Raw genomic sequence first — 9,484 nt, forward strand, 5'->3', positions numbered from 1 at the left:
TTTGTTGAGTATGTAGGTTAAGAATTGTTCTCTCTCTCTCTCACACACACACACACACACAAGTTCTCACTTTTATAGATATAATAGATAGATTATGCTAGATATATTTCTATATGTCTGCCTACCCTATATACAAATTTCCAAATCTGTGCCCAAAAATGTGTGGAATATATAGGTTGAGAATTGTTCTCTCTCTCTCTCTCACACACATATTCTCACTTTTATAGGTTATATAGGTTGAGAATTTTTTGCTCTTTCCATCACTCACATTCACACTTTTATAGATATAATACATAGATTATGCCAGATATATTTACATATGTCTGAATACCCAATATACACATTTTCAAATCTGTAGATAAAAAATTAGTTGAATATATAGGTTGAGAATTGTTCTCTCTCTCTCTCTTTCTCTCTCTCTCACACACACATTCTCACTTTTATAGATATAATAGATAGATTATGCTAGATATATTTCCATACGTCTGAATACCCTATATCCAAATTTTCTAATATGTAGATAAAAAATTTGTTGAATATATAGGGTGAGAATTTTCCTTCCTCTCTTTCTCTCTCTCTCTTTCTCACACACACACAAGCTGAAAATTGTTCTCTCTCTCTCTCTGACTCTCTCTCTCTCTCTCACACACACACACATGGTCATTTTATAGATATAATAGATAGGTTATGCTAGATATATTTCTATATGTCTGAATACCCTATATACAAATTTTTAAATCTGTAGATAAAAAATTTGTTGAGTATATAGGTTGAGAATTGTTCTTTCTCTCTCTCTCACACACACATTCTCACTTTTATAGATATAATAGATTATGCTAGATATATTTCCAAATGTCTGAATACCCTATATACAAATTTTCAAATCTGTAAAGATAGAATTTGTTGAATATATAGGTTGAGAATTGTTCTCTCTCTCTCTCTTTCACACACATTCTCACTTTTATAGATATAATAGATAGATTATGCTAGATATATTTCCTTATGTCTGAATACCCTATATACAAATTATCAAATCTGTAGATACAAAATTTGTTGAGTATATAGGTTGAGAATTGTTCTCTCTCTCTCTCTCTCTCTCACTCACTCACTCACTCACTCACTCACACACACACACACACATTCTACCTTTTATAGATATAATAGATTATGCTAGATATATTTCCATATGTCTGAATACCCTGTATACAAATTTTCAGATCTGTACATAAAAATTAGTTGAATATATAGGTTGAGAATTGTTCTCTCTCTCTCTCTTCTCTCTCTCTCTTTCACACACATTCTCACTTTTCTAGATATAATAGATAGATTATGCTAGATATATTTCCATATGTCTGAATACCCTATATACAAATTTTCTAATCGGTAGATAAAAATTTGTTGAATATATAGGGTGAGAATTGTACTTACTCTCTCTCTCTCTCTCTCTCTCTCTCTCTCTCACGCACACATTCTCACTTTTATGGATATAATAGATAGATTATGCTGGATATATTTCCATATGTCTGAATACCCTATATACAAATGGTCAAATCTGTAGATAACAAATTTATTGAATAGATAGGTTGAGAATTGTTCTCTCTCTCTCTCTCGCAACCTTACACACACAACCACACGCAAACATTCTGACTTTTATAGATATAATAGATCGATTATGCTAGATATATTTCCATATGTCTGAATACCCAATATACAAATTTTCAAATCTGTAGGTAAAAAATTTGTTGAATATATAGGTTGAGAATTGTTCTCTCTCTCTCACACACTCACATTCTCACTTTTATAGATATAATGTATAGATTATGCTAGATATATTTCTATATGTCTGAATACCCTATATACAAATTTTCTAAACTGTAGGTAAAAAATTTGTTGAGTATGTAGGTTAAGAATTGTTCTCTCTCTCTCTCACACACACACACACACACAAGTTCTCACTTTTATAGATATAATAGATAGATTATGCTAGATATATTTCTATATGTCTGCCTACCCTATATACAAATTTCCAAATCTGTGCCCAAAAATGTGTGGAATATATAGGTTGAGAATTGTTCTCTCTCTCTCTCTCACACACATATTCTCACTTTTATAGGTTATATAGGTTGAGAATTTTTTGCTCTTTCCATCACTCACATTCACACTTTTATAGATATAATACATAGATTATGCCAGATATATTTACATATGTCTGAATACCCAATATACACATTTTCAAATCTGTAGATAAAAAATTAGTTGAATATATAGGTTGAGAATTGTTCTCTCTCTCTCTCTTTCTCTCTCTCTCACACACACATTCTCACTTTTATAGATATAATAGATAGATTATGCTAGATATATTTCCATACGTCTGAATACCCTATATCCAAATTTTCTAATATGTAGATAAAAAATTTGTTGAATATATAGGGTGAGAATTTTCCTTCCTCTCTTTCTCTCTCTCTCTTTCTCACACACACACAAGCTGAAAATTGTTCTCTCTCTCTCTCTGACTCTCTCTCTCTCTCTCACACACACACACATGGTCATTTTATAGATATAATAGATAGGTTATGCTAGATATATTTCTATATGTCTGAATACCCTATATACAAATTTTTAAATCTGTAGATAAAAAATTTGTTGAGTATATAGGTTGAGAATTGTTCTTTCTCTCTCTCTCACACACACATTCTCACTTTTATAGATATAATAGATTATGCTAGATATATTTCCAAATGTCTGAATACCCTATATACAAATTTTCAAATCTGTAAAGATAGAATTTGTTGAATATATAGGTTGAGAATTGTTCTCTCTCTCTCTCTTTCACACACATTCTCACTTTTATAGATATAATAGATAGATTATGCTAGATATATTTCCTTATGTCTGAATACCCTATATACAAATTATCAAATCTGTAGATACAAAATTTGTTGAGTATATAGGTTGAGAATTGTTCTCTCTCTCTCTCTCTCTCTCACTCACTCACTCACTCACTCACTCACACACACACACACACATTCTACCTTTTATAGATATAATAGATTATGCTAGATATATTTCCATATGTCTGAATACCCTGTATACAAATTTTCAGATCTGTACATAAAAATTAGTTGAATATATAGGTTGAGAATTGTTCTCTCTCTCTCTCTTCTCTCTCTCTCTTTCACACACATTCTCACTTTTCTAGATATAATAGATAGATTATGCTAGATATATTTCCATATGTCTGAATACCCTATATACAAATTTTCTAATCGGTAGATAAAAATTTGTTGAATATATAGGGTGAGAATTGTACTTACTCTCTCTCTCTCTCTCTCTCTCTCTCTCTCTCACGCACACATTCTCACTTTTATGGATATAATAGATAGATTATGCTGGATATATTTCCATATGTCTGAATACCCTATATACAAATGGTCAAATCTGTAGATAACAAATTTATTGAATAGATAGGTTGAGAATTGTTCTCTCTCTCTCTCTCGCAACCTTACACACACAACCACACGCAAACATTCTGACTTTTATAGATATAATAGATCGATTATGCTAGATATATTTCCATATGTCTGAATACCCAATATACAAATTTTCAAATCTGTAGGTAAAAAATTTGTTGAATATATAGGTTGAGAATTGTTCTCTCTCTCTCACACACTCACATTCTCACTTTTATAGATATAATGTATAGATTATGCTAGATATATTTCTATATGTCTGAATACCCTATATACAAAGTTTAAAATCCGTAGATAAAAATACGTTGAGTATATAGGTTGAGAATTGTTCTCTCTCTCTCTTACGCACACACACACACACACACACACACACACATTTTCACTTTTATAGATATAATAGATAGATTATGCTAGATATATTTCCATATGTCTGAATACCCTATATACAAATTTTCAAATCTGTAGATAAAAAATGTATTGAATATATAGGTTGAGAATTGTTGTCTCTCTCTCTCTCTCTCTCTCTCTCTCTCTCTCTCTCTCTGGCTACCTCACACACACACACATTTTCACTTTTATAGATATAATAGATAGATTATGCTAGATATATTTCCATATGTCTGAATACCCTATATACAAACTTTCAAATCTGTAGATAAAAAATTTGTTGAGTATATAGGTTGAGAATTGTTCTCTCTCTCTCACACGAAACTGTGCGCTCGGCTTCTTCCCCCCCTTCCCACCCCAAATGCTTGGGAAACTGTGCACTGTTTTTGTTGGTTTTCAAGCTGCCTCTTCCCCCCCCCCACACACACACACACAGTTTAACAGTAGTAGGAGGTCAAGAGAAAGAGGGTGAGAGAGAGAGAAGAGTAAGTTGGTGAGAGAGAGAGAAAAGAGAAAGAGGGTGTTGGTTTTATATTTTTATTATCGTCTAATATTTTGAAAGCTGAATTTCTAATAAAATGTGCATCTATAGGAGATAATGCCTGGGAATGTGTTCCCCCCCCCCACAGTTTAACAGTGGTGTGACGTCAAGAGAAAGAGGGTGAGAGAGAGGGAAGAGTAAGTGGGTGAGAGAGAGAAAGAGAGAGAAAAAAAAAGAAAGACGGTGTTGGTTTTGTGAAAAAAGTTGTTATTTACAATTGTTCGCATTCTTGGCCTTTTGGTCAAGATCAAAGTGTAGTATCTGTTCTTCAGATGCTGCACTTCTATTTCTTGTTCTCTTTCGGTGGAGGAGAAATCCTCCACGACTGAGACAATTTTTATTTTTGTACCTTTTCTCCACGTTAAAAAACGACCCTGGTGTCTAACTCTGTCCCGTGGGGAGGCATAGTAAATAGGTACAATTGTTCGCCATTAGTGGATGTTGACGTCACGTCACGTGACATGACTAAGCGTTTTTTTTTTTTTAGTATGAATAACATTTTTTGTTTTAATTATAAAGTCTACACTTAATTTTATAGAAAATGATGTATATATAATAGAAAAAAAAAATTACTGGTTTTGTTGGATTCAAGTGGATCCCCCCCCTCCAGTTTAAGAGATAGCAGGTCACGTGGTAATATACAAAATGGCTAGCGTAAATATAAAGATCGGTTTTTTTATCGACGAATATTTTGAAAGCTGAATTTTTTTTTATTCCTGTACATTTTTTCCTGATATTTTTCGTTAAAACTCTTGTATAAATACTATTTTTAACCAGTTAAATACGTTGGAGACATTGTCATGGAGTTTAATAATCTCTAGAACAAAGCAGAAGAGAAATTACAAAAGTATCGGTAAAACAAAGTGTTTGTTTACATTTGTTCGCCATTACTGGATGTTGACGTCACGTCACGTGACATGACTAAGCGTTTTTGGATTATGTAATATTATCATTAAAATGACAGGTTTTTTGGGGGGCCCCCCTAGGAGAGAAATGATCAGTTCACCCCCTTTTAATGGTCCGTTTGGTGTGGAATTTCGATATTTGTCATGCGGGTGATCAAGGTTCAATATGATACATAATTTGTCAACTTTGGTTGTGTCTGTCAAAAGTTTGAGCTGACGTCACGTCACGTGACACGTATTGAATAACGTTAAAATGACAGGTTTTTTGGGGGGCCCCCCTAGGAGAAAAACGATCAGTTGACCCCCTTCTACTGGTCCGTTTGACGTGAAATTTCGATATTTGTCATCCGGGTGATCAAGGTGCAATATGATACCAAATTTGTCAACTCTGGTTCCGTCTTTCAAAAGTTTTAGCGTTACAAACAAACATACATACATACATACATACATACATACATACACACCGATTTTTGCCTTTTATATATATAGATGAAAAGAAATTGGAATCTTAAGGAGATATCAATCATATCAGCCACGGGGCTTATGAAGAAGAACCTGAAGTCCTACCTAACTAATATTCCTGGTGAACCAAGTGCAAAAGAGATTTAGACAATTGCACTTAAGGGAACAACGAGGATACTAAAAAGAGCTCTCGGTTGGTTTCAATATAAAGGAGGACAATGTTGGTAGCTGGTTTGGCTGCCTCATACTCAGAGTTACAATCTTCAAAGGAAGAAAATTAAAAAAAAAAAAAGAACAGGGCTATTAAACCTGACACAGGGATCTTAGATAAGAAGGAAAAAAAGCAATCTTAGTAGAAGTCAGTGTCCTCGATGATGCTCCGATAGTGAAAAGATAACGACATACCAAGGTCTTATGTATGACATGAAAAGAAACCGGAATCTTAGGAAGATTTCTATCATTCTAGTAATTATCGGACCAACCGGACTCAAAAAAGAATTTCAAAAACTACCATGACAAATATACCGGGTAAACTAAGTGCAAGAGAGACTCAAACAATTGCACTTAGTCTTAAAAAGATCTCTTGGTTGGAAGATGTGAGATAGCGGGTGAATGTCTGGAATCTAATAGGATGCCCCATCCCCAGTTAAACAAGATGAGAAAATTATATATATATATAAAAAAAATCAAACATTGAGTTTTCTTTGGAGAGATATTAGTAGTTGTGGAATTTGGTTAATTAATGATACCAGTGGTCTACGGAACACCGGTAGTCATTAGACGGCCACCAGATGCTGCGGGGGTTTCCGGTGTGGGAAGTGGGTGGAGAGGAAGTGTTGATTAGTTTTTGCTTAAGAGGGTGGAGCGTTCGGGCATTTACGGTAATGGTCTTACGTAATTGATTCGCGACTTTGGCGGGATTTTTGATGAGGTGGGGAGGGGAGACATAGAAAGAAAAGAAGAAAGAAAGAAAAATTAAATTGGAAGAAACAGAACGATTGACTGAAAGAAACAAGCATAAAGAAGAGAATGAAACTATGAAAGAAAAAGAAAAAAACAAGGAAAAAGAAGTTAAAAAAAATAAAGAAGTTAAAACAAAGAAGAACAAGAACAAGAACTTGAAAGAAGAAAAAGAAAACAAAGTACTTGAAACAAAAAAGAAAAACTTAAGAAAAAAAACTTTAAAAAGAAGAAAAAGAAGTAGAACTTAAAAAAATACGAAAAATAACTTAAAAAAAGAAGAAAAAAATAACTTGAAAAAAGAAGAAAAAATAACTTAAAAAAAGAAGAAAAATAACTTGAAAAAGAAAAAAAATAACTTAAAAAAGAAGAAAAAATAACTTGAAAAAGAAGAAAAAATAACTTAAAAAAGAAGAAAAAATAACTTGAAAAAGAAGAAAAAATAACTTGAAAAAGAAGAAAAAATAACTTAAAAAAGAAGAAAAAATAACTTGAAAAAGAAGAAAAAATAACTTGAAAAAGAAGAAAAAATAACTTGAAAAAGAAGAAAAAATAACTTAAAAAAGAAAAAGAAATAACTTGAAAAAGAAGAAAAAATAACTTGAAAAAGAAGAAAAAAATAACTTGAAAAAGGAAAAGAAATAACTTAAAAAAGAAGAAAAAATAACTTGAAAAAGAAGAAAAAATAACTTGAAAAAGAAGAAAAAATAACTTAAAAAAGAAGAAAAAATAACTTGAAAAAGAAGAAAAAATAACTTAAAAAGAAAAAAAATAACTTGAAAAAGAAGAAAAAATAACTTGAAAAAGAAGAAAAAATAACTTAAAAAAGAAAAAAAATAACTTAAAAATGAAGAAAAAATAACTTAAAAAAGAAAAAAAATAACTTGAAAAAGAAGAAAAAATAACTTAAAAAAGAAAAAGAAATAACTTGAAAAAGAAGAAAAAATAACTTAAAAAAGAAAAAAAATAACTTGAAAAAGAAGAAAAAATAACTTAAAAAAGAAGAAAAAATAACTTGAAAAAGAAGAAAAAATAACTTAAAAAAGAAAAAAAATAACTTGAAAAAGAAGAAAAAATAACTTAAAAAGAAGAAAAAATAACTTGAAAAAGAAGAAAAAATTACTTAAAAAAGAAAAAGAAATAACTTAAAAAAGAAGAAAAAATAACTTAAAAAAGAAGAAAAAAATAACTTAAAAAAGAAGAAAAAATAACTTAAAAAAGAAGAAAAAAATTACTTAAAAAAGAAGAAAAAATAACTTGAAAAAAGAAGAAAAAGAAAATAAAGGAAAGAACTTGAAAAAAGAAGAAAAAGAAAATAAAGGAAAGAACTTGAAAAAAGAAAAAAAAGAAAAAGGAAAGAACTTGAAAAAAGAAGAAAAAGAAAATAAAGGAAAGAACTTGAAAAAAGAAGAAAAAGAAAATAAAGGAAAGAACTTGAAAAAAGAAGAAAAAGAAAAAAAAGGAAAAAACTTGAAAAAAGAAGAAAAAGAAAAAAAGGAAAAAACTTGAAAAAAGAAGAAAAAGAAAATAAAGGAAAGAACTTGAAAAAAGAAGAAAAAGAAAATAAAGGAAAGAACTTGAAAAAAGAAGAAAAAGAAAAAAAAGGAAAAAACTTGAAAAGAAAAGAAGGAACTTACAAATAGAAGAACTTGAAAGAAAAAAAAAAAGAATTGTAGAATTGAAAGACAAGAGTCTCACATGTAATAATATTAACTCAACATGTAATAATATTATCCTCCTCGGCAATATGCGTTTTCGTAGTTGTTTTTTTAAACAAAGAATCACCACTTATCAAGGCCCGGAGGCCACTTGAGGATAAGGGTTAATGGGTAAACATTAGTCAATGTGATTATAGCGTAGTAAACATAAGTAGTGGACATTTTGTAAATTGGATTACTTAGGGGGATGGTTAATCAAGAACTTGTTTACATTGGACTTGAAGACAATCAGATTGTAGTCAGCTGGGAAGCAGGCAAACGAAAAGAGTTCCATAGGCGTGCAGTTCTAAGATAGAAGCTTTGTTCATGGAATCTACATTTTGGGCCCAACTCTGGTCAAGATCAAAGTGTAGTATCTGTTCTTCAGATGCTGCACTTCTATTTCTTGTTCTCTTTCGGTGGAGGAGAAATCCTTCACGACTGAGACAATTTTTATTTTTGTACCTTTTCTCCACGTTAAAAAACGACCCTGGTGTCTAACTCTGTCCCGTGGGGAGGCATAGTAAATAGGTACATTTAGGTTCAGGCACAGATAAAGAGTGTGGGAAATTATTGATAGTGGTTCTGGCTAGACGTGTGTTATTCGTGAAAGTTTGGCGGGGGGGGGGGCATAGATTGAAACAAAGACGAGCACCTGCCATGGAAATAACGATAAAGCAGAGATGGGCTCGCAACGTCTCTTTTGCGGGAAAGATGTTGCATGGAAGAGAACAGAGCATCCTCTACTAGGCCATGAAGTCTATTTTGAACACTTCACATGGAAACTTAAAATTGCGCAAGTGAAAACATTGGAACCGCATTGAAGCTCGTGTGTGGAGGTAGCCATGTTGGCTTTTTTGTCTCCTCCTAAACCCAGGGCCAAAGGCTCGGGTGAAGTTACGCTCTATTAGAGGAGTGTATTGTCAGTGAAAGCCGAGAAGAAAAAAAAGAAATTGTTTATAAACTCAGTCACGTGATCAACTCACCGGAGTAATGGTCTTTGATTGGACAGGCCAGAAAAGAAAGTTGACTGCTACAACCAATCAGCAATCTATATATCTA

General features: G+C 31.8%; 1 pseudogene; it reads left to right on the top strand.

Moving 5' to 3' along the window:
• The first annotated feature begins 4,618 nt into the window (after positions 1–4,618).
• Positions 4,619–4,752, top strand: LOC145265848 (U2 spliceosomal RNA; annotated as a pseudogene).
• The last annotated feature ends 4,732 nt before the right edge of the window (positions 4,753–9,484 follow it).

The sequence above is a fragment of the Euprymna scolopes genome, chromosome 40 (genome assembly GCF_053919585.1).
Source record: "Euprymna scolopes isolate OS-2025 chromosome 40, ASM5391958v1, whole genome shotgun sequence".
NCBI lineage: Eukaryota > Metazoa > Mollusca > Cephalopoda > Sepiida > Sepiolidae > Euprymna > Euprymna scolopes.